General features: G+C 41.0%; 1 protein-coding gene across 2 annotated transcripts in view; it reads right to left on the reverse strand.

Moving 5' to 3' along the window:
- The window catches only part of ROR1 (receptor tyrosine kinase like orphan receptor 1), a 252394-nt gene that overhangs the window by 117957 nt on the left and 110696 nt on the right, over positions 1-23741 (reverse strand). Inside the window, exon 1 of one of the 2 annotated variants that reach the window (XM_054038422.1) lies at positions 2320-2533. The exons of the other annotated variant lie outside the window; for it this stretch is intronic. The gene's annotated coding sequence lies outside the window, so the exon portion shown is untranslated. Of the gene's footprint in view, positions 1-2319; positions 2534-23741 lie in introns of those variants that run through there. 2 annotated transcript variants of the gene reach the window in all.

Consider the following 23741-nt stretch of genomic DNA (forward strand, 5'->3'; position numbering starts at 1 on the left):
GCTCTTAGGTCTAACCTAGTCAGCAAACAGCGCCAGCGAGCTTTTAAACATCCAAAGACACATTCTACTACCATTCTGCACTTGCTCAGTCTATAGTTGAACTGCTCCTTACTACTGTCCAGCCTGCCTGTGTATGGCTTCATAAGCCAGGGGAGCAATAGGTAGGCTGGGTCTCCAAGGATAATTATTGGCATTTCAACATCCCCAACAGTAATTTTCTGGTCTGGGAAGTAAGTTCCTTCTTGCAGCTGTTCAAACAGCCCGGAGCTCCTAAAGATGTGAGCGCCATGCACCTTTCCCAGCCATCCCATGCTGATGTCAGTGAAACATCCCTTGTGATCCACCAGTGCTTGCAGCACCATTGAGAAGTACCCCTTGCGGTTTACGTACTGGTTGGCAAGCTGGCCGGTGCCAAGATAGGGATATGTGTTCCGTCTGTCGCCCCATCACAGTTAGGGAACCCCATTGCAGCAATGCCATCCACTATGACCTGCACATTTCCCAGAGTCACTACCGTTGCTAGCAGAAGGTTAGTGATTGCCTTGGCTACTTGGATCACAGTCGATTTGCCCACTCCAAATTGATTCTCAACTGATAGTCAGGCATTGCAAGCTTCCACAGGGCTATCGCCACTCGCTTCTCAACTGTCAGGGCAGCTCTCATCTTGGTATTCCTGCGCTTCAGGGCGGTGGAAAGCAACTCACAAAGTTCCAGGAAAGTGGCCTTACACATGTGAAAGTTTTGCAGCCACTGGGAATCATCCCATATCTGCAACACTATGCGGTCCCATCAGTCTGTGTTTGTTTGCCAGGACCAGAATAGGCGTTCCACTGTATCAACCTGCCCCACTACCGCCATGATGTCCCAATTGCCACAGCCCGTGCTTTCAGGAACATCTGTGTCCATGTCCTCCTCACAATCGTCCTTGTGCTGGCGGCTCCTGGCCAGGTTCTGCACATACTGCAGGATAATGCGCGAGGTGTTTACTATGCTCACAACAGCAGTGGTGAGCTGAGCGGGCTCCATGCTTGTCGTGCTATGGCGTCTGCACAGGTAATCCAGGAAAAAAGGCGCGAAATGATTGTCTGCCATTTTCACGGAGGAAGGGAGGGGAGACAAGTACCCAAAACCATCCATGACAATGTTTTTGACCCATCAGGCATTGGGAGCTTAACCCAGAATTCCAATGGACAGCGGAGACTGCGGGGACTGTGGGATAACCCACAGTGTACCGCTCCGTGAGTTGATGCTAGCCATGGTATTGAGGATGCACTCCAACCGACTAATTTCGTAGTATAGACATACCCATAATGAGCTTACATTGCAATAAGGAAGATGTAGGTTAGACACTAGATATAGGTTAGACACTAGAAAAAACTTCCTAACTATTAGAATAGTTAAGCACTGGACCAAATTACCTCGGGAGGTTGTGGAGTCTCTGTCATTGGAGGCTTTTAAGAACAGGTTAGACAAACACTTGTCTGGGATGGTCTAGATAATATTTAGTCCTGCCTAAGTGCAGGGGACTGGACTAGATGACCTATCAAGATCCCTTCCAGTTCTACATTTCTATGATTCTATAACATGTGTACTCCACTATGACATAATGAGTGAGAAAGATATTCCAGCACCAAGCAGTTTGGGAAGTCTCACACCCTACATTTGGGCTTAATTTAATAACCTATTGTCCTTCTCAGCCATCACTGGAGCTGCATGGCCAGGAAACCAAAAGGAAGATGACACGGGGATTCCATAGTTGATGCAGAGGATAAACCTGGGGGGATCCCAGGTGTGACAAACTGAACCCTTGTTCATTCTGAGGGTTTCAGAACCCATCCAACACCTGGCCGAGCAATTGAAGAAAAACAGCAAGGAAATCCTAAGAGTCCCTTCCCCCTCTTAGTTCCCTAACCACTCTTGCTAGTTTCATCATTTGGGAGCTAATGCTGCTCTCCCAAAGTTTTGTATGAACACCAGTGGAAGAGGATCAGGCCATTAACGTAACTGTTAGACCTGGCTGACATTTGCTTAATTTCACACGTTATCAATGAAAAAGAGGGGCATTTTTTGGCAAAAATGTACATGAAATATATTCCCATTTTTAGGCCAACTCCAGTAACTGTAAGTTGGTGGGGAGGTCGGGTGTGGAACAAAAGCAGATGTTTTATTTCCAATGAAACTCCTCAATAAAAACAAATAATAGAAGTCCAGCTACCAGAGGAAAGAGCTTGACTAGGTATGCCTATGACTGTAATTTTTGTAGGTAACTACCCTGTTTCCCCGAAAATAAGACATCCTCCGAAAATAAGGCCTACTTACAGTTTTGCCTCTCGTTGTAATATAAGGCATCCCCCCGATAATAAGACCTCCCCGATAATAAGGCATCCACCGATAATAAGGCATTTTTCATTTCTGAAAAATAAGACATCCCCTGAAAATAAGACCTAGCGCATCTTTGGGAGCAAAAATTAATATAAGACACTGTCTTATTTTCGGGGAAACAGGGTAGTGTGTAGAATTCCCTGAGCAAAATCCCGCTTGGCCAACAGAGGCAGCTGGGTGCAGAGAAGAGTGGACACTGGCACCCTGCTCTAGACTTGGGCAGCTACCACAGTCCCCTTGTGCTGCGAAGAAAAGTGTCCTGCAGCAGGCCCAATGCCTCCTAGAGCTCCTGGTGGTGCAGTGCAGATCCACCACAGTACTCAGCATTGAAAGGCACAGCAGAGACTTAAAATGAGCACATCAAACCCAATATAAAGTGTTCAATGGGGGAAGGGGTTAAAATGCCTACACGACCCATTTTTATACATAGAAACTTTATACTGCAGCAGTTTGGGCCATACACTGCTGTTAGTCCATAAGTAGTAATGGGAAACCAATAACAGGATAGGGCCCCAAAATTCCCTAAATATTTCATATTTGAGAAAAGTTTTGCAGAATACTCGATATAGAGGCTCTCAAGATTTTTTTTTTTTTTTTTTTTTTTTTTTTACAAAGAACTCAATCTCCTTTGAAAAAGAAAAATCTGTCTGCTGAGACGTGACATAATTGATGTAGAAAATGGCTGCATCCTAATAAATAAATATCATGGCAAATATGACAAAGCATTTATGGGAAGGTGATATAGTCTGGTCTGGTAAACTGATCTGAAGTATAGACTATTTGAGAGGATTAGAAATACAGGAGCTTGGTTTGCTTCCAACTAGGGAGATTAACGTCAATATTTAAGAGAATGACAATCCACTCACTCAGAAAAGGAAACAAAAATTTCAGTCATCTGAAACAAAATACTAAATTACCTCAACTATTAGAGGATTAGCCAAATAGAGTAAAATATCTCTCTGTTGTTCTTTCTGTGTTTGCATCGGTCAGATGTCATGAAATTGTGGCCCCTCCAGCACTTTTCGGAGCAAAAAAATGTATGCAATTTGAAGCAATAAAGAAGCTGTCTGTTCTTCTGTGGGCAAAGCTAAGTTTTTCTCTCATGGTGGTTTGGCTATTTTATAGTACATTTCTATCCATCTGAGCCTTACCACTAAAAGCTCATACATGCACTGTTATTGTGCAGATACTTACAGTTAATTTCAGGTGCACCTATTAGGTCATGAACATAATTTGATAACTCTTTGAAATGCGTCATGCTGTCGTTAATATTCAATAAAATGACATTTTTTTCTCTAGCTCCATTGAGGATAAATACATTCTATGGTATGAGGTTTCCACATGAGGGACTTCATCCAATCTCATTTATTGGTTGGAATATATAATTTATCAGGTTTGGGTGGGGAGCGGGGAGACTTTTCCACACAGTGGATGGGTAGAAAACCTTGCAAATGTTGCCCCTAGCAAGGGACTGCTTTGGCTCTCCTTGAAGAGGGGAAATTACTGCCCCACACAGATCTGTACAAGTGGGAGTGGGAGGGGAAGGAGCAATTTAGAAGAATTAAATTTATACATATCTAACCTTGTAATTAATTGGAAATATTCTGACAAGTCAAAGGTTTAAACAGGTTTTTTTGAACTCTTAAAAGGACGCTTAGCAGGAATTTTAATTACTCAGCCAAAGTCATGCATGACGCACAAATAACACCAAGCATCTGGTAAACTTTAGCAACAAAACGAAGCTACTCTCTAAGACTCAACTTTCCGCTGAACAGAATTCAAGACCTGATGAAGCAAACTTAACCTCAACACGACTTAAGCATGTGCCGAAGTAGTCTGCTGAATCAGGACTTTAGTGATTAAAACATTAGAAGAAATAAATCGAAAGGAATACACTTTCCGAAGTAAAAAGTATTCAGTGTGGCACTTTGTCCATGCCATGGGTACTGTAGGGATAGTTATCCATAGTTATAGTTATCAGTCTCAGCACTCATTTTAATCAGCATCTAACAAAAACCTTGCCAAACAGTTTAAAAATTTAGCAGCCCATGCACAAAGTTTACTTGCCCATGCCTAGCACAATAGGGATGATAATGAAAAAGTGAATATAAAGGTTTTTTATTCATCTACTAAAAATAAATCACTCAGCCATCAAAAATATTACCAGTGAGAAAGAATAGAATTTTGCAAGGCTGTTCTAAAACACATCGCACACTGCTCTCATCAAGATTGCTAACTGGTGACAGCTCTGTGGAGTGAAAGACATGCTTTAATTTCAAACCTCACTGAGCTCTGATATTTAGAGACACTCCTGCTGATACATTTTCAGTATTTCTTTGCACCTTTTTTCGTTTCTTTCCTAGAGACATTCCTAAACACATGAGCTTTGTTTCTGAGAGTTTGCTGGCCATTGCTGCAAACTCCTTACCTGAAAGCCTCTGTACGTGGCATTTGTAATGTCACAAATAGAGAATGTATTGATTTAAATATTTTCATATTTATATAATGGGATGTAGCTATTCCCAGACCAATGCATATAACTTATAAAAGCAACATTTATCGCAGAACTAATAGGAGTTGATCAAAAATTCAGGTTTCTTTGAATTGTTTCAACTTTTCACAAAAAAATAAACAATTTTTGCAAAGTTTTCAGTTTGTTTTTGAATGAATGCTAATTGACACAGTGTCACCTCAAAAGGGCTCAAAAACAACTTCCTCAGATCATAGCAGTAACAGTACATATACACTTCTCCCGTCACCTTCTCAGGCAACGACCTGAGCTATGCCCTGAATGCCAATCAACTCCTGCTTTTTCCACCCAAGAGAAGCAAATTCTAAAATCAAAGACTTCCCCCTTTCTCCCCACCTATGCACACCCTGCTCTTCCCACCCAATTCAAATCTAGAGGCTATCTCCAAGTATCTGTCAGCTATTTGACTGGTTAGGATGGACAACAGGGAGAGAGGTGATCTCTAGAACAAGCTCAAGAGACAGATGAATTATTAATTATTAATATCTTGGGTTTTCAATGAACTATACATCGGTTGTAAAAAATTAGAAAATAAAAATCCTGATAATTCTGGTCTAAATGCTATAAGGAGAATGGTTTCTAAAAGGAATGCTATTGTGCATTTTGCATGAGGAAAACAGATCACAATTAATGCTCCATATGGTTATCTAATCAGATAAGGTTTGTACATCTATACTGATTAAGAAACACCACTGTGGGCTGGTAAGATGATGGATCATAAAAGTTAGACATGAAAATATCCTATTGGTTATTGAGTCCATCTGCTTAAAAGTATAGCTTATAGATTCTCAACAGAAAGTGTATCAGAAAGCATATCAGATCTTGAACTGATTCCATACTTGGTCTTAGCTGACCTTCTACATATTAGTTATAAAAGTATCATGTACTGCTTTCCACTGACATGAATAGGAGTTACAGGCATGAAATTAGTACAGAAAGGGGCCCAACTCTATCAATATCTATATGACCTTAAGTTAAAGACAGCATTTATGTACTTAAAATGGCTGTAAATGCAAAGAAACTTATTGAAATGGCCACACAAGCTAAAAATCATCCATCTTTAACTGAAAAAATCACTTGTAAAAATTAAAGGGGAATAATCACATATGGTGAAATGCATTATTAGAGGGTAAAGTGTTTTCAGTAAGCGTTGCAGACATTCGTTCAAGAACAAAGTATTATGAAAAGCTTTAGTGTTGAATAGGATGGAACTCTGAGAATATTTAATTTTCAGTGTGAGCTTAGGAACCAAATTAACCATTTGTTTTTCAGACCCCTCAGATTTAATCAGGATTAACAATGACCAGACCACTCCTGCTTGTGACTGTTGTCATTGACTACTGGGTTTTCAAGTTAAAGATGGGATTGCTTGGCTTGTACAACAGAACAGAGTAGAGCAGCCCTAATCCAGGGACAATGCTTTCCACCTACAGAAGGGCCTCAAACAAAACCACAGCTTTCAACACTTCAAACTACAGGAAGTTCGGATCTGAATTTTATCGATGTTCCTTCAGCTGACATGGCTAGCCACAGATGACAGTTACCTTTCCCCCTCAGTTGCTGTGGAGGCACACATGTATTAACCCACGATTCTTCCAAACATTGAGAGACTGACTCAAGCCTGGCTTGCCAAACAGCCCCAACTTCTTCTCACTTCCAGCGTTCTCACCCCAGCAGTCAACTCCTCTACTCTGGGCTTTCACACTACCAGCCCCAAGAGCCTTGGGCTTCCCGTGATGGCTTTCCCCGGGGCCAACTCTATGTTCCCACCTTCTGAAAGAGAAACTACCCCTTCCCCACATTCAACTGCAGGCTTCGCTGAGACTTTTCTCCAGTGAGCCCAGTATCCTCCCCATGCCCAAACGTGGGCTTCCAGGGAATCAGCTCCTGCTAGTCACCCACTCTTGGCTTTTTACTTGGCCCCTCCCCCCACTTGGACACATATGTTCTACTAGGACTTCTGTTCAAAGCCATGAGACAGTGAAAGCCAGTTGCTAAGGAATACATCTCTTACAACCTCACTCTGGAAAGATCAACAGGAAGTACGCACATATTAGTTCTTCAATCATGTTGTAATTTTCTAACACACTAGTTGCTCTAAACAAAACCTAATTACTCCAGTGAAATATCAAGTTGGTAACTCGAGAGAGGCAAAGTTATTAATTACATATTTCATTTTTCTTACAATGCAATTTTCTCCTTCTTTCCTCTTTCATGTCCCTTTATTGCTATTGCTAATATTTCACATGTTCAAGAGTTTTCTCATATATTTAATCTTTACATTCCTACTACACCCAGCAAACAGAAAATGCATCGGACCTATTATTTTAACCACTTTGAATTACCCCACTTTCCATCTAATAATTGCAGATATTTTTAAGCTGTCTCGCCAGTGAAAAGAAAGATGACTTCTGTTCTTAAAAATAAACAAATCCAATGGAAAAGATCCATCCATTATGAAATCATTCTCTCCAGAAAATATACAACTAGGGTCTTTGGATCCACAGAGGAGATAAGAGGAATATAAATTTTTTTGATTGCTCAAGAGTAAAAGTTTACACCCACATCAGCTACACTGAAATAAATAGCTCAGTTCCAATTTTCAGATTTTTTTTAAGCAAAGAAAACAAATGTAAATGGTTAAGTATCAGATCTAAAATTTGTGGCAGATATTAATGAGCAGCAGGTATTTAAAAGGAGAAAATAAAAACTCACAAAATCAATTATTTAAAATAGCCCAAAATTTTAAAATATTACACAAGAGTGATCACATGTTGATTTTTTTTTTAAGCTTTCGAGATTCTGTTTGGTACAATAGAGTATTTTAGATAATTAAAAAACAAACAAACAAACAAAAAAAACGAACAAGGGGGCAGCCTAAAGACCATTGCAAGATAAAGCAAAAAAAAAGTGTAAAAGCCAAGAGTCCACAAGATATTCACAGCACCTGACACTGGGGAGCCAGCTTTGAAAAGCCTACTCTTTTCACCTAAAACTTGAAACACACCTGAGTCATGGCTGACATGTGAAGAAGTTTGGTGAAATATTTTTTTCTTTTAATTCTCACATCCATCAATGCTATTTGATTTCAATCAAGGACCCTCTAATGTAAAGTCAACTTCCAAAACACTGCAAGGAAGTCTGTTCTCAAGGTATTCCTCCAGCCTGTCTGAAAACAGCAATTATGGTTCTTCTCACCTGAGACCTTTGTGTACTTGTATGAACCTTTTAAAGTTTGTCCCATCACGGCTTCATCTGCATTATCATTCATTACAGCAGGAGGCTTGCCAGTTGCTCAGAATACAGTAGATGTCGCTTTCTCCAAAATAGTTGACATATTGTCCTGGAATTGTATAAACATACATCTGCAGAAATGAAATTGTACCAATAGCCCTATCTTCAACTTCAATGGAAGCTGATGAAGAACAGCATCTCTTGGTATATTGCAATATCTGACCTATTATGGGTATAAATGAGTCTCCTAGAAGCAAGCTCAGGTTTGAATCCCCATTCCTGCAAAACTGTACTCGGTGTCCTGCATGGCTGCACAACTGACTGATCAAGGTTCCTTCTTCCTTCCTGTTTTGCACTATATACTGACCAGAAGAGGTCAGTGTGCCTTATGGGCCAGAGGACTCGCATACTTCTTCCTCAGCATTCTTGGAGAACTGTAGGGTTCAGAGTATTAGCAAGGGGATACGAGTTGCTGGTTCAAATCTGATATTGATCAGTAATGATGCAACATTATCATCCAATGACGGTTCAGGAAAACAAAATTTAAATTAGATGCAAAATGAGCTGCAATTACTTATCTGGCATGTTTCACCATGATTACAGAAAGGACTTGCAAGGTGAAAATTTGCAATACATGTGAGAAACTATTTCCTTTCTCCCCGAATTGTTCTAAAATGTGGTGATACAGCTGATCAGCAAGACTAAGAATAATTGTCCTTATTTTTTTCAAAAAGCAGTTGGAAAAACAATACATAGCACATCATGTATATTAGTTCAATCCACCTATTTGAGGGTTATAACAGTGAAACATAGGTACCATGTCTTCTCTTCATGACCTCTATAGTTACAATAAATTGGATTTGTTGATAGTACACATCTCTCTATCATTAAGGCACGCATTCCAGTTGGCCCTGCTCTAACACGGGTTTATCTCTTTTCTGATCTCTTCTGAAAAAGCCTTTAGTATGGCTTGGTGAATATTATGATTTCAGTAAACCTGGTATATGAATTATACTTTATTAAATGTCACGGTAAAGTGCTCAAGCACTGATGCATGGCCTATTAGTAGCTTTAAGATTTCAACGTTTTGGTGGGACTGCTTCAAAACTAAAGTATGTTTTCTTTGGCTACACTACCACCGTTAGAGGCAATTTTTCTTGACGTTTTAAGAATTGTTTTATGACTGTTTTCTATAAGTAATGTCCATGGAGGTCAAAAAGGAAATTACTGTTCCAGGAACGCTCAGACAGCATCCACCGCAGCACAAAAGACTAAGTTAAATAGCTGCATTCTGGCTAGTCCAATGGTGTGATGATTAACAGGTTATACTGTCACATAGGGGCCTCTGGTTGGGAATAGTCTCAGGAATATGGGTTCCCAAGCCTTGGGATTTGGGAATATTTCAATGACTGATACACTCAGCATCCTGGAGGATATACTTTTCCCAGCTTTCAATTTTTCTCCTTTTGCATTTCAGCAGCTACAATTAAAAAAAATTACCAATACCCGTGTGAATGCCTATCCCTGGCTGGGGCCACGGGTCAGATGGCAGAACGACTAGCCCATTAAGTTAAGAGATTATTTTAGAAAGTGATTAATCCATGTTGACTTGGGGCTTCCACAAGAACAGCGATTGTAAATTTACTAACTTCACTCGCAATCAGGAAGCTGTTAAAGGCATCAGGAAGCAGCCAGATAACCAAGGCCATAAAATACTTTAGAAATGAGTGCGAGCCAGACCTGAGTCACAAAGTGCATATCTGGTTTTGAACTTTTTCCACAGTTCCCAGATGCAGGGCTTTTGTTCAGCCCAGAGAGAGGCTCCAGCTGCGAAGTTCAGAGTGGGATCAAAACTTTTTCAAGGCTCAGGGCTGGCCCTATCCTTGGTTTTGGGTCTGGCCCATCTCTAGAATGAATCAGAAATACTGTCAGGTCTATGCAGTTATTTCGGCACGCTCATATTACAGCAGGAACCTGGGCTTTCGTTATGCATTCATTGCAGACACTGTGTGAGAAAACATTAGAGCTAGTATTATTTACTGAGTGCCCAGAAGACAGCCAGATGCTTCACTAATAAAAAGAATACATATCCCTACCTGAAAGAGTTCACGCAGTGGTGGGCAACCTGCGGCCTATCAGGATAATCTGATTGCGGGCCGCAAGACGTTTTGCTGTCGTTGACCATCCACAGGCATGGCCCCCCTATAGCTCCCATTGGCCAGGAGCTGCATGGGGCCGTGCCTATGGACGGTCAACATCAGCAAAATGTCTCGCAGCCTGCAATCAGATTACCCTAATGGACTGCATGCAGCCCACAGGTTCTGCACCACTGGTTCACAGTCTAAATAGATAAAACAGACAAAGGAGAAGGGAAAGGGAAAGAGCACAGAAGCAAAATGATTGAAGTGAAGTTTGGCTCATGTCTTATTCAATTCTCCTTCCACCACCTTTACCTCGTGATCTGCCATCTCTTGCAATGACAGCTGATCAGAAAAAGGGGAAAGGCGGGTAGGGCGGAGACAAAAATGTTTCTGAAATTTAGTCTCTCAACAATTCTTCCTGTCATGTGTTTTTAAGCCAGCCAGCCCTCCCATCCCCAACAGTGCCCTTTATCTCCAATATCTCAGTCTCCCTGTACTCCAGGGGTAGGCAACCTATGGCACGGGTGCCGAAGGCGGCACACGAGCTGATTTTCAGTGGCACTCACACTGCCCGGATCCTGGCCACCGGTCCGGGGGGGCTCTGCATTTTAATTTAATTTTAAATGAAGCTTCTTAAACATTTTTAAAACCTTATTTACTTTACATACAACAATAGTTTAGTTATATATTACAGACTTATAGAAAGAGACCTTTTAAAAACCTTAAAATGTATTACTGGCATGCGAAACCTTAAATTAGAGTGAATAAATGAAGACTTGGCACACCACTTCTGAAAGGTTGCCGACCCCTGCTGTACTCCTTCCCCATCATAGACTTTGAACTGAGTGTAAAAGGAATACAATTTTAGAGGCCAAGCCAAAAAAGTGACTATCCAATACCTTCGTTGGTAACAAGGCATCTAAAAATGGGTAAACATTCTAGCTGGAGTTGGAGGGAAAGGTGGGCAATGGGATTTAGGCTTCTAAGTGCCTAAAACCCTTTTGAAAATGAAATGTAAGCATTGCACCACTGAGTGCCACAACATTTAAATACCTTTAGAAATCTGAGCCTTAGTTCTTACAATGGGACTATACACTTGATTAAGCCAAGCAGGATTTAGCCCATTTAACTGTAGACATTTATGAAGGTGACAATGATGAAAACACTGGAGTTGAATATTTGCTGGCTTAAATCAGAATGACATTAAAAGCATTAATGTTTTAATGGCTCCGCATTTGATTGTAAGTCAGTGGAGTGGACCAGTAAAGCTCATTCAATTATTGAATGAATTCCAGCGCCTCTCACAATCCTGTGACTAACCTTGAGAAAGTGTTTCAGGATTCACGAGTGAATAAGGTGGGGGGGGGGAGGGGAGAATGTGTATGTTACATCTCTCCTTGGACTTCGGAAAAGATTCTGAATGAGTATAGCTAGGGAAAAAGCCAGAATCCCCATGTGACAGGTTCGGTCACAGATCACCTTGGGACTGTCACCTGATGTGCTGAAATTACCTCTGAGCCCATTTTCCCTGCCAGCATGGGACTCCAGAACCCTGCCTTGTTGAGCCAGACATGCTAGCCTGCTGCAACACAGCACACGCCAAAGCTGCAGGCTTTAATTGAAAATAGCTCAGCAGGTTACCTGTCTCCAGCACCCAGACACCCAGTTCCCAATGGGATCCAAACCCCAAATAAATCCGTTTTACTCTGTATAAAGCTTGTATAGGGTAAATTCGTAAATTGTTCACCCTCTATATCACTGATAGAGAGATATGCATAGCTGTTTGCTCCCCCAGGTATTAATCACTTACTCTGGGTTTATTAATAAACAAAAGTGATTTTATTGAGTATAAAAAGTAGGATTTAAATGATTTCAAGTAATAACAGACAGAACAAAGTAAGTCACCAAGCAAAATAAAGCAAAAATATGCAAGTCTATACCTAATACATTAAGAAACTGATTACACGTAATATCTCACCATCAGAGATGTTCCAATAAGCTTCTTTCACAGACTAGACTCCTTCCTAGTCTGGGCCCAATCCTTTCCCCGGTACAGTCTTTGTTAGATCCAGCAGACATCTCAGGTGGTAAGCAGGGGTTTTCACATGTCTGGCCATCCCTTTTGTCCTGCTCCTCCCCCTATTATAGCTTTAGCACAAGGCAGGAATCTTGTCTGTTCTTGTCCCAACCTCCGCCTCATCAATGGAAAAGTACAAGGATTAAGATGGATTCCAGTATCATGTGACATGGTCACATATCACTGTAAGACCCCTAGTCTCCATTCTTCCTGGGTTGGCCCACACATACACAGGAAGGCATGCAGGTAAATAAACCATTTACAACCAATGGTCCTAGTCAATGGGAGCCATCAAGATTCTAAACCACCATTAATGGCCCACACTTTGCATAATTACAATAGGACCTCAGAGTTATACTTCATATTTCTAGCTTCACATACAAGAATGATACATGCATACAAATAGGAGGAATATATTCAGTAGGTTATAACCTTTGTTAGGATACCTTACAAGAGACCGTTTGCATACAGTATATTCCAGTTACATAAAAGTCACACTCATAAGCATATTTCCATAAAACATATGGAGTGCAACGTCACACCCCACACAGTGATAAAGGGGAAAATATACCCTTAAAATGTGAACCTCAAAATTGTGACATTCTGTCAAAGCCAGGAGACAGTGAGGAATAAATATGTCCTTATATGGAATGCACTGTGACATACTATCTCAAAGGTGGATTTAATATTACCTATTGTTGATCGAGTCCCACACAGAGGTCAGATGTCTATACTGGTATGCTCAGAAAAGCTGTATTTGGTGACAGGCTTACTCAGTCATAGGCTGTTATGTTAACTTGGATCAAATAATTCAAGCAAAGTGTCAATACATTCATTTGCAGAATAAAAACGCTGTTCAAAGGGACTTTCAGGATATCGGACTTCATTTCTATACAGTTAGAAGTCTGAGCTACTATTGGATTAGAAATGTCACTCACAAGAAATCAGATTGAAAATGCAATAAACACAGTCAAAGAAAGAAGAAAAAGGAAAGCTTCTGAATATAATGCTATTCCTGCTGAATTCATAGTAAGTGCTGGTGAGAAAGGCACTAACATCTTATATTAGGTTTGTGGGACAAGTCAGAAGATCAGGAAATGGCTTGAATGACTGATTGCTCTGTCGAGAAAAGGGGATCAGCATGAGACCTAGAATGACGTTGTTGATAATGTGAGAAATGGATCATCGTATAAGAAACTGTCACAACACACACACACGCACGCAGAGACTGATTTGTGGAAAACACATGATCAGGTGATCTTGAAAGCCAGATTTCAAGAGGGAGCTGCAAATACACTGCACATTACCATTTCACAAGAGCTACAATTTTACTTCTGTGAGGGGGCAATATTAGAACATGACTCAAAGGATGAATCACCGACATAAGAAATCGTGGATGTGTTTTGTCATATACATAAAATCTTTTCATTCAGTGGGTCAGGTTAAGCCCTGCACCATTTTATTGGAATGGGATTTACTCCTCCTGGTGTACAGGTTTAATCACAACTGAAAAGAAGTTAGAAAAAACAGGAGACCAATGTTAAATGGGGAGAATGAGTTCAGAAGTCTAGAGTTCGCTACAGCAGTTCTTAACCTTTACGTTTTACTCCTGATGGAAACGATGACGGCATTAGCACTGGTGGAAGCAAGTGCTGCAATCTACTGTATCTTGCTTGATGTCCTTAGCAGCAGATCTGAGATATGACTTCAGAAACTCTTACAACAAGTAGCCAAAGCAGCTATAAGTTTTGGACAACATCTGAAGATACAAAGAAACCTACTTGGTGCATAAGAAGTTGCATATCCCAAACAGCATAAAAGTTGGTAACTATTAGGTTAAAAAAGTAAGGGGAGCTGCTACGTGGACTCCATAGTTTGTGTGTGCCATGGAACTTTCTGACACTATATAGAACAACAATAATGGGGAAGTTAATCACTATCATGCATATCAACCATTAGAACAATGCATTTTCCAAACTGCCAAATACTTGCTTTGAAAAATGTATCCATGTGTCTGCGGTATCCAAAGGGTAAGGAGGTTTACTATGGAGTGTGTACCACTCTCGAAATTAAAGGTCATTTGGGGCCTAATCCAAAGTCCACAGAGAAACTCTATTGACTTCAGTGGATTTTGATGGGGGGAGAAAACAGCACTGGTTGCTTCTGCCAACACCATTTTGGCCTACTGCTATGTATTGCCATGACAGCTGGATCATTATGAACAAGTACTGAGAGGGAATATCATGGACAAAGGGATGTTGTGCATTGCTGTAGATAATGAAGTTAACGTGGTTGGAATATTTTGGGTAGATATCATTTAGTAATGGAAACCACTTGGAGGAGGGGATGCTGGACAAAATGAGAGTGGATTGGTGATAGCGTAGCATTCAACATGTGCAACAGCGAGGGTTCCGACAGCAGTCTGTGCCCTCAGAAATTAAGATGGCATTTGATAAGTATAATGCTAATTGTTGTTTTTTTGCAATATACAGAATGTGCCAACCACAGCACCTGCTTACATGGAAAAGTAATGTTAAGAAAGTATTTAATATATTTTTAGCAGCTTTAAATGAAATTTATCAGCTGGAAACAAGGTTGAGAGCCAGCACTACGGCTCCCATCCAAAACGCATTGAGATCAATGGGAATCTTTCCAATGACTTTGATTGGCTTTGGATTAGGCCAGCTCTCCACCGGCCACACCATCACAGGCCACAGCTTGGAACCACTAGTTTAACTATTTTCTGGAGTCACATTAAGGGGTTGCCTCATTTTTCTTCAGTAAACTCTCAATTACTACAATGACAAAATCAATCTGGGGAATTAGAAGTTTGCAGGAAAAAAGATCATGCCTATGAAACAAGTTTCAGAATTTCTATGCAGCAGAGGAGAGAGATAATGGGAAAGGATTTCCATGCTTTTTCAATACAGCTATGACATTACATGTATAACCTCTATTTTAAGTCACATTTTAATAGAGATGGAAAAGGGACTGCTGGAGGGAAATTTAAGTAAGAGTTTGATACGGAGGGCCAAATTTAGACCTGACATTAGTGACTACAACTCCAGTGAAGTCAGTGTTTATGCCAGAGCTAAATTTGACCTCTATTTATACTTTCTAGCATAATAAGGGATATACAAAAGATTCATCATCATAAGTACACTCAGTGATGGGGGGAAAGATCTGAGAAAGAATTCTAAGGAGAAAAACAAATTTGGAACTACGGTTCAATCAAGAGTATGAAACCCATTTTGTAGACAGGGCTTTATTACATTTTTAATTACAGTCTGTGTACAAAGTTATGGTTATATTCTAACCTAAATCCACACTCATCACCCCCTTGTGACAATTAAAGGAACAAACACCTGTCAGGGATGGTCTAGATAATCCTTAGTCATGCCTCAGTGCAGGAGACAGGACTAGATGACGTTGAGGTCCCTTCCAGTCCTACATTTGTATGATTCTATGAAATATCACGGGCAGAACACGGTGTCTTTCTGTAGTGACTAAATTTTTAGATTATTATAAGAATATTATATTTTAGCTTGGTTACGAAAAGTACTGTTCTGTTCATAGAATCGTAGAATTGTAGGTCTGGAAGGGACCTCAAGAGGTCATCTAGCCCAATATTTAGCATTTGCATTCAGCATTATTTAAAGGGAAAAGTGATTCAAGGCCTTTTTAGGAATGCCACTATTTCTGTATTTGTTTGTGTGTCCATTGGTTTGTGGAATTACTACATTTGTGGTACATGCATGGACAAAATAGATGCTCTCTTGTTTGCCTTAGTGATGTGATAACCTGAACTGGAGAGTGGCATCATCAGGTTTCAGAGCTTAGAATGATTGAGATATATGAGACCAGGTCACAACTATTTTAGGAGGTGCTGTTTCAGGCTGCCTAAAATGGTGTTACATTATTTCATATCGGGAAGATTACCTCTGTAGCCCAGCGGTTCTCAAACTGTGGATCAGGACCCCAAAGTGGGTCATGACTCCATTTTAATGGGGTCGCCGGGGCTGTCTTTAAACTTGCTGAAGCCAAAGTCCAAGCCCCACCGCCCAGAGCTAAAGCCCTCAAGCTTAAGCAACCCACAGGGCGGGGGTCTCAGGCTTCAGTCCCCCTTCCTGGGATCTTGTAGTAATTTTCGTTGTCAGAAGGGGGTCTTGGTGCAATGAAGTTTGAGAAACCCTGATGTAGCCTCTAGGTATAGGTACTTGCTGGGTAAGGCATGGGTATAAGTTAAGGCAGTAATGTAATGAGCCTCCAAGGCCTGTAAGACAATAGCTTAACTAAACAAGGCATACGGCCCAAAAGCCTTATCACAAGCTGCTAACCAGGAGGAACCCTAGATCATAAGATATCACAAGATAAAATGCTGTAATGACTAAACTGCTGAGAGGTAACCACAAGATGCTATTTTATACCAGCTTGGGATATTTTAAGTTAGGAACATCAGCAGATGTCTGACCACAAGAGTGCCATGCTAAGTAATTGACATATAATCTAATAAGCTTGATGTAAATGGGATAGTAACTTATGGGAAAAAGGCATCCCAACAACATTAGCAGGGTGAGGAAATACAAACAAGGAAAAGGGGATGAAACCCCTGATGAATATGCATTAGGCATACTGGCATTAGCCAAACACATTATAGAAGTTGTATCCTGGCCTTTGTGCCAGGAGAGTTGTAGCTCTTGGGAGATGCCAGGGTGATGGTGACAAGGAAAACGATGAGGAGGAGGAAGATAATGACTAACACTTCAGGTTGCTCTGTAAGGGATGGCATGAGTGTATGAATGCTCAGACGCTCAATCTGTATCATCTCTATCTAACTTGCTGGGCTGGAGAGTTTCTGACTTTACTAATTGTGTTAATAAAACTAATGCAAATTAGGAAGGTTTTTTCTCAGTATGAGTGTTGCAACCATGGCACATCAGGGCTCCCAGAAGGGCCTGACCTTGAGACAAGAACCTACCAAGCCTGAGATTGTTAACTGAGAATTCTGAAGTGATCAATATAATTAATACTCCATCAATATAACAGACAACATCTCCATGACATAAAGGCTAGACTTCTTTTCATTCTGAAAAATCTCAGTCTCTGACAGGGCTTAATCAATTCACTGGGAGCTTGACCCAGCACTCATGTAAACATGGTTGAAGATGTTCTAGTAAAGTATTTTATAAGGATGCTCCTTACTTCCGAATTAATTCACTACCTTGTTCAAACTAATTCATCCCTGTGCAGCAATAGTTGTGGAGATGCTAAAACTATTGATTGTTTGGCTATTAATCCAATATATACTTTGGAAACAACTGCATTACACATTAGACTTGTGGCAGAGATCTTTCTTCCTGTACTTCTTCCTTAAATCTCATGAATGAATGAAAGAATGACTCAGAAATTTTATGGCTATTTAATACTTTCAGGAAAGAATGAGAAGCAGCCCAATACAGAAAAGGCAACAGGAACAGAGTGGATCTATCATATCTTGATCGTTGCTAATGGTAGTTGCCCAAATAGATTAAATCATGGCATTTTTAAAAAAATGTCACAATAAAAATATGGTGTCTTGGTCCAGGACTAGGTGCTACCATAACACAAATAATAATGGATACCAAAAACAACATGGCTGCCTTCCTCTCCAGCCAGCCCAGCCTGATGTTATAACATCCTCCTAGTACAACCATATTCTTGAAGTTGCCTACCACCCAGACTTCTCTTAATTTGGAATAGCCTTGTTCATGGATGGATAATTTATTTTTTAAATATGTATAAAAAAACAAATTAGTCATGGAGAGTGAGGCAACCAAAACTTGGGCCAAGTCCATAGGTCCTTATTCAGTTTTCGTTCAACCCACAGTGAGGCTGTAAGAACAATATTTAGTCTAAGTTCAACATTAAGGGTGAAATTCACTTCCACTGCAGAGACATAGCACAAGACCTATGCACTGCTTAAACCCCACTTACACCCCCTGGGCCTTGTGCTGGCTATCTGCAGGGGTTGTATATTACCCTAAATGAATATGGACCAAAGAACTTTATTTCTAGCCATATTGCCTCTCAGCCAGACACCAATTACTTGAGAAGTTTAAATTAGAGAAAAGGCAGGAAATAAATATGTAAAATGTTTTGTCTACCGTGAATCCAATTACACCCCCCAAACTTGAAATTTTGTACAAATACCAGGGGTGTTTTCCATGGCAATGAAATAAAGTGCAATCCATCAGAAAGCACTTTACTGATACTCTTTGCAGGATGGTTTGTAATATCTCTTTTTGACCATCATTTTCTATTAGTAAGTACTACAATGGGATTTCTAGTAATATGTCTAATTAAGTTTCCTATTTATTCTTTGTTAATCTTCTTTTATCCCTCTCAGAAAAGTGAACAATATACACAGTGGTCATATTACCAAAACTTGCTCCAATGTACATGGCTTCATTTTAATCCCTACATATAGGGAATTACTTCTATGTTCCAATTACCCACTGCATCCTAAGAACTCATTTGGTCAGAAATACATGACCAGGCTAGGGTTACCATACGTCCGTTTTTTCCCGGACATGTCCGGCTTTTCGCCAATCAAACCCCCGTCCGGGGGCGGAATTGCCAAAAAGCCGAACATGTCTGGGAAAAATACCGGCCGGGCACTTCCTCTCCCGCGGCTGCTCTGCTCCTCCCCGGACTCAGACTTCGGCTCTGTTTAAGAGCCAAGCTGCCCGAGCCAGCACTACTGGCTTCGGGCAGCCCCCATGCCTCCGGACCCGAGCCGCTGGAGCAGAGCAGCTGGAGCTGGGGAGGAGAAGTGCCCAGCCGGGGGCGCAGGGTCCGGAGGCATAGGGGCTGCCCGATGCCCGAGTGCTACCAACTTCATGGTTTGCCGGGCAGCCTCCAGACCCTGAGCCCCCGGCTGGGCGCTTCCCCTCAAGGACTCCAGCTGCGCTGGGGAAGCGCCGGCCGGGAGCGCAGGGTCTGGAGGCTGCCCGGCAAACCGTAAAGCCAGTAGCGCTTGGGCAGCCCTTTTCGCGTGGCTGGGAGGGAGGAGGGGGAGTTAGGGCAGGGACTTTGGGGAAGGGGTGGGGAAAGGGCGGAGTTGGGGCGGCGCCGGGGGTGGGAAAGGAGCAGGGCCGGGGGTGGGAAAGGGGTGGGGCTAGGGCTATTTTTTAAATATGGTAACCCTAGACCAGGCTATGTTTTCAAACATTACTTGCGGTATGTCAGACTTTCCAAGAACACATAGCTAGCTTATTTTCAGCTGTATTTGTTTGGGTTTTTTAAAACAGACACACAGGCCAGACCATGGCTCTTTTTAAGGTTGCTTGGCGCTGCTCCAGTTGCATAAAACACACTTAGAATTGCTCAGCTGGCTACCCAGTGTAGGGGGCATTTCAGAGTTATGGCCAGGGAAGCGTGGCTGGAGCACAGCAGAATGGCTCCTGGCGGGCAGTTGCAGCTTGGGACAATTTTGAGCTAACTCGAGGCTGTTCTCAGTCATTCTGGGGCCAAAGAAGCTTCCAGCTAGCCCTGGGATTTGGGAGTGGAAGAGAAGAGATGTAGTTCTGATGCAGCTCAGGTGCTAGCCTAGAGACCTTAACATATTTGTTTTTTCCTACCTTCTGCCTGTTTGCATTTTACATCTAGTAAACTGTTGTACACTTGCCCTTCCCGATAGTCGAAACATTAGTTAAAGAATGTGTGCCCTAAGCTTCATATTTGGACTGAAATGATAAATATGTATATAACATTGCTTCAGTATTATTTCACCGGGCTGATGGAAGAGCAGTTGAGCTGTTTTAGTAAACGCTGTTTATTTTATTTTTCTACAATGGAAACACTGTTCTCCAGGTAAAAAGGTATCATCCTATATTTTTCCTACTACTGTCTTTTGCTTTTGCAGCCACAGCATAGGTGCTGACTTTTAATTTCTCAGCACGGCATGGGAAAGGGTTTTCAATTAGCCTTTGATCTGGGGGTCAGGAGGTCCCTGCAGCCTCCAGCAGCTACAGGGGGTTAGATGCTCTGTAGTCCAATTTGGAGCTCCTTTGATGATTGTTTTTTCATGCCTAAAGAACTCTTCTGCTTTTGAATGGTGCTTTTTGACTGTTGCAACCTTATTACTATGATTCTTTTTGGTTAAGAATACCAATCATTTTTACCACCTTTCTCTAACAGTTAACCATTTTGAGTAAATTGTGCCCATTTCAACGTGGGAAAGTAACAGGTTACCTCTGTCTCCACTTTAATAAAAATCATTGTGAGTTAACCCAGCATGCTGGGGGGGGGGGGTTACTTTAAAAAAGGGGGGCACTTTGTGCTCTAATAAATTATCCCTTGGCGCTCTCTCTTCCCTTTGAATTTTTTAAAAAAAGTAAAATTAACTATGTGGGCTGTTCTAACTGCCCTTTAAATTGTCAAAATGCCTAAAAGATATATGACCACACAGCCTATGCTGATAGTGCCAATAAGGCAGAACAGAGCCTCAAGGCCTCCAGTCCTTTCAGATCAGTATATCTCTGTCCAAGACACTAGACACAGGATGTAAGTCGGTGTCTTGTTTAATTTTTTTTTTTTAAAGACAAAAATTGCAACCCTGGTAGGCCAGGCCAGGCCAGGCCAGGCCAAAAACTGCTTTTTATTTGGTTAAACAGTCATAACATTAAATAATATTTGTGGCACCTTAGAGACTAACAAATTTATTAGAGCATAAGCTTTCGTGGACTACAGCCCACTTCTTCGGATGCCACGAAAGCTTATGCTCTAATAAATTTGTTAGTCTCTAAGGTGCCACAAGTACTCCTGTTCTTCTTTTTGCGGATACAGACTAACACGGCTGCTACTCTGAAACCTGTCATTAAATAATATTGAGACTTACGTAGACCAGTGAGCATCAAACTTGGGACACTTTATGCTGGGAAATCAAGGAGTTAGAAATGGAAAAACATGGGAGGTCATCTACTCCATTCCCTTACCCTATGCAGGACTGTTTCCTACTGAAATTTCTCAAGAGCCTAGCTTCTTGGGGTTTGTCTTTTATATCCAATACTGCCCACTTCAGAAGTTATGATTTCCCAAATAGTTCTTTCCTGTTCTAAACATAGGGGAAATATGTGGTGTTGAGACAATGCTGCACGGTAACTATTAGCAAATGCTGAACTTTTAATGGGGACAACTGAACTTTTAGGTAACACATTCCTTTTGTCTCACTTTGTCATTGCTGCTTAAGCAAGATGTACGTAATTAGATTTTTCCACCTAAATCAATTCCCTCCTGCCCTTCAGTCATGTTTCATACTGCTCTAAGAATTCCCTTAGCAATCATGGTGCCTTCAAGGGAGAGGAGAAGGACTCAAAGTCCATGCTATTCTTTGCCACCAACATCACACATGGCCTGCCTTTATCTAAAGAATCTATACACTTATCTTCAACATTTCTAAGGTGCCTTAACTGTGTATGAATTAGGGCATGATTTCCTTTTCATTCTCCTTTCCTCCTGATTGAGTTCAGAAGAGTCTCCAGGCATCTTCTGAGACAAAACTCACCATTCAGAATCTCACAGGAGGATAGGGTGACCAGACAGCAAGTGTGAAAAATCGAGACTGGGGTGGTGGGTAATAGGAGAATATATAAGAAAAAGACCCAAAAATCGGGACTGTCCCTATAAAATCAGGACATCTGGTCACCCTACAGGAGGAGAGAAACTATGCAAAATATCAGTGGCTTTGAAGCCACATATACTCCTAGGTATCTTCCCATCATGGGGGGCTGAGAGCACAGCCCACGGCCAATGATCCTGGAAGAAATTCATCACAATCCATACATATCGTGAAGCAAGGACACAAACAGTCACTCTCTCAATGGTCCATTGTACTCCATTCCTCAGCTGGTAGTACAGCCCCTGACTAGACAGACATAGGCTCCCCAAACTATGGTCGCCTTCCCTTGTGGGGAGCTGAAGTTGTGGGTCCCAAACTACAGTTATTTTTAGCACCTTTAATCCTCTGAGAGTAATTCAAACACTCCAGGAAAGCGTTCCATGTAAATGGCCTGCTCTCTCACAACCAAGCATGCTCCCACCAGTCTCTGCTGCATAGTAGTTATGCAGAAGAATTTCTAAGAGATACTGAAAGGTAGGATGACCAGATAGCAAGTATGAAAAATCAAGATGCTGTTTTTTCGGGAGGGGAGGGGTATAGTTCCATATACAAGACAAAGCCTTTAATATCATGGTTTAACTGTATATTTAGGGAAAAGAAATAAATTCTTAAAGAGCCAGGAATCGAAAGCTAGATTAATTCCTGGCCAAATAGCTATCCTCTCATCCTGATATATCAGAGAGTCCATCACAACACAAAAGAAAATGATTAGTGTAATCTAAGGAGTCACAGAACTAACAATAACCTGCTGAGGCAAAAATGATCCCTCATTCCTACCTCCCCACGTGCTGTATTACAGTAAAATAGAATACAAAAACAGCATTCATCCACACATATCTCAACAGAGTCCAATAAAGTCAGACTATAGAGCGGCACATGCTAGTTCAGAGAATTTGAAAGGGAGGCAATCTGACAAATGTTTAATACACTGAAACATGATAGCTACCTATATAATACTGTCATGGCTGGAAACCATGGCATCTCAGAAGTTGCTGATGGGAATGAACGAATTCATTGTTCAAAATAAATATATTTGTCGTTAAACATTCTCATAGTGTTTCTCTGTAGTACAGGTTTTCCAGTTTAGAGATTAAATTAATTTTTGCACTACAGGCCAGGATGGTGGATAAGTATCATAAAACATTTTTGATATGTCCTGACTTGGGGATAGACCTTAAATGCTGATTGTGGTGAATTAGTCCTTTATGGAGTTCCATGGACATACATTCACTTTTGAAAAGATATATGAATAGTGGACTGTTAATAAGTTCTTTGACACCTTGGAGATGTTTTTCTTCAGATGGTTTAAACAAAATGGGATTTTAAATACCAAGTTAACTGTGCCTCATCTTCATTCTGAACACAGATAAAGCAATTCTATAGCTTCACTGTTTTCAGAAACTACTATCCTAAGGGAACAGACCAAAAACACTTCTTGGGTTTTGCTCATTTTCATAGAGTTTAAAATAATAGCTATCCGCTGGTTATTTGTGAGCTTTGGTTATGAATAACCACCAGCTGCTTTTGCAAGTTCTATCTGTATGCTGGAAAAGTCAGATAATTATGTGTTATGTCTGCCCATACACAAAGATTATGATCCTGTCTCATACTTTCAAGTCCAGCAGACCTTTATTTTTTAACAAAACAAGGAAGAACAAAGGTAAAGTCTCCACAAGAGTGCATAGCATCGCTTCTCTATAAATAGCTGCATCTGAACAC

Source organism: Malaclemys terrapin, chromosome 8 (genome assembly GCF_027887155.1).
Source record: "Malaclemys terrapin pileata isolate rMalTer1 chromosome 8, rMalTer1.hap1, whole genome shotgun sequence".
Taxonomy (NCBI): Eukaryota; Metazoa; Chordata; order Testudines; family Emydidae; genus Malaclemys; species Malaclemys terrapin.